Below are 3382 nucleotides of genomic sequence, written 5' to 3'. Positions count from 1 at the left end.
TTAGGGTTTCAACAGTTCGGGTGTTGTATCTCCTAAACATCTTAGTGGAATCGGAACTTCTTCTTCTTAAAATGAAGGTAGGAAGACCCCCTACAAACTCCACAGAATAAATCCTGGCAATCAAGCCCGAACCAGAGAACCCCCATTTGTGTAGGCACCTTACTGTGTTTCCACTGGAAACACCTGGGCTAGATCTAGTGGTATATTTTTGGTGAAGCTCTGGCCCTTAGGAGCTCTCTTCCAAGGCCACCATAACCAAGACTGATATTTCTGGTGGAAATGGTCTATTTTCGGTGGCATATTTCTGGTGACCTTCCCAGTGTTGTCAAAATTGATTGTGCATGTACTGTTTGGGGGAGCTCTCGTGGGTCCCCCTCCGGTGTTTTCGACACCCGTTAACAACCAGTTACCTTTGTACATAGGACAGAGACACGCACGTACAATAAAACCACAAGTGAGCTGGTATCTAGTTGACACACTTGGAATTTCTTCTATCCAAGTACAACCAAGGTAAGGGATGGTTGATTTTATTTTGTGTGTTTGATATTTTAGAACTGCTCATATGTGTTAGAAATTTATGAATGCTTATTTAATTGCTATATATATATATATGTGTGTGTGTGTGTGTGTGTGTGTGTGAATCCCATAACATGTGCTATATATTGAAATGTGTTATATTTGTGGAATTAGATTATGCATATGTGATGTGTATTGTGAGGCGGGATCCGGTGTGGCCGAGGTGGTTCAGGTACCGTGATCGTCGTGTGGATGTTGCATTCATGCATTGTATATGTGCATTAGTTTAGATACAGTCGTTGATTACACTTTGTGACCAATTGTGATTTCAGTGTCGTACACTCTGGGACTATACTTGGAAATGGGTACGCTTTGTAGCCGATGGTAATTCCGATATGTAGCCTATACTCAACTGTTTGCTAGATAGGCTTGAAAATGGATGCGATGTGGTCGATGGTTGATTCTGGTATCGTATTCCATATTAACCGTATCATTATGCAAGACATGTAGCATATTATGGTTAGTTGACATTCCATATGCTATGTCCCCTTGCCAACAAGGGGTAAGTTGTTGGATAACCCAACTATGGTATGTTCGATGAACCTTTTCGGAATGCCACTCCCTCGATACGATGTGATTGTTATTGGATGAAGGAAATAGTTTGATATAGCCAATGGTTATTCTGGTGCCATGACTATCAGGAGGGGGTTATCAGGGTTTACTGGTGAATGATGTTCGCATTCTGGGACTGGCAGGCTCCTAATCACGACTAGGGCTTGTATTGTTGGGTGATCGATGTGCGAGTTCCAGGACCAAGGATACAACTTAATGCATTGTAGTAGCATGAACTCGATTTAGTTGTTTATTAGGTGGTTTAATAATCAAATGGATTGCATCATTCGCATTATGGACTATATGTTTATTTATGTACTCATGACATCATGATATATGTGTGTGTGTGTGTGTGTGTGTGTGTGTGCATGAACCCCACCCCTCATTGAGCTACTTGGAGCTCACTCCATGTATATGTTGCTTTTTAGATAAAGATGCAGGTACTATAGTGCCGTTAGGCTATGACTATACTTCCTTTAGACACGAGTGCGGAGTAAGTGACTGGTGGATGCTAGAGGCTGAGGAGCACAACCCGGATTGTGCTTGCGACACCTGTGCCTACTCAGCACCTTGACAGATTTCATAATATTTTTTGATAATTTGATACCAAATTATAGAACGGTATACTTTTGGGCTTATTATATGTAAGTCATTCAACAAATGTAATTAAATAACATGGTTATGATTATATGTTTCACTAGATGTTACCCCATTTAAGATATGTTCCACTATATTATCACTAAATGTTACCCCATTATAGAACGGTATACTTAAGGTACTATTATCAGAGATCCTCGTAGAGGTGAAAGACGGGTAAGCGTCTTACTCACACCACTGGTATTCCTAGTACGGGGAGCAGGGTGTGACACCAAATTCAAACCACTACCACCTACTGCATTCAACCTCTTTTTACTCTTGTTTTCCTATTCAGGACTACTATGAGAAAACCTCCATCCTATTCATTTTCTTCTTCCCTTGCCCCAAATCTGACTTCTTGTTCTCTGAGAGAGAGACTTCCTTTTCCCCACCTCTTTAGCATATTCAGTCTTTCCGTTCTGAATCTAACCCCTAGACTACTCAACATAGAGGCTTTGAAGATTCAATGACCTCAGATTCTTTGAAATTCTAGAGGGATCAAGTTTTTGTAAGCTATTATTCATCTACATACACTCATTCGACAAAAATTAAAACTGATACCCCAAATTTTCATCTTCCATCATACATGTTTCTTTGTTTCTCTATGAATATAATCTTTGCTTTTGAAAATTGTTGAGAAAGCAAGTTTCTTTTCTCATCCATATAGTTGAAATTCTTGATGGAATTTAATGACTTTATGTTTTCCATTCTGTTAAATTCTCAATGATAGCTTTGAGTCTAGATAATCCATATGGTAATCACCTCTATGTTAGTGGTTCTATAACTGCTTGAGATGGTGCCCTTTTTTTTCAATTTTTTTTTTTTTTTTTTTTTTTTTTTTTTGTTTATGAAGTATTTAAGGTATTATGAAAATTAGCTTTTCCAAATGCTGGGGAGGCAGCCAAATGTTCCTAGGTTCAAAAGGAGTACAAAAAGTTGCTACTTAAGATCTTGCTATGCGCAACCCCAGGGAGGCCTATTTTTGCAGGCTGCGCAGCATCTTCATTAGTAAGCTTGCTTCCTACCCTTCATTATTTATTTATTTTAAGTTCTTTGTTCTGTTCTACTATTTCTTCAGTGTTTCTGATTACACAAACTGTTACTAATTGCTGCTGATGACTATTCTTTCTGCTCTTGTTGGTTGGGCAGCTCCAAGCTTGGTAAAATCAGTTTTGATACGAAAAATTCATTCCTGAATAGATAATAGATCTTTATGTTTTGCTCAATTAGTAGGTTACAGATTTGAATAAAATTAAAATCTATCAAAAAAAAATTTTTATTTTGAACAAATGAAAACTGAAATTTTTGCAAATCTGGATAAAAGAGAAACTGAAACCAACCCCAAGACTCCCTACCCCATTATTGGGACCTTCGAGCAGTACAATCTTGGTATGGATTCTGCTCCTCATACATATTTTTCGTGTTTCTTAATTTTTATGTTAATGGATATGATACATTGATATTTTACATGTAATCCTATATCAATGTTTTGAATGCATTTAATGGATACTCTAACAGTTGCTTTTAATGTAATATACCCTATCTCAATCGTCATCCATGCATTGACAATATTTTTTTATTTTATAGTTCTTTTTTTTTTTTTCTTTTGGACTTCTTT

This window comes from Macadamia integrifolia, chromosome 5 (genome assembly GCF_013358625.1).
Source record: "Macadamia integrifolia cultivar HAES 741 chromosome 5, SCU_Mint_v3, whole genome shotgun sequence".
NCBI classification, from domain to species: domain Eukaryota; kingdom Viridiplantae; phylum Streptophyta; class Magnoliopsida; order Proteales; family Proteaceae; genus Macadamia; species Macadamia integrifolia.
The sequence above is the reverse complement of the archived record's forward strand: the minus strand, read 5'-3'. Positions refer to the sequence as shown.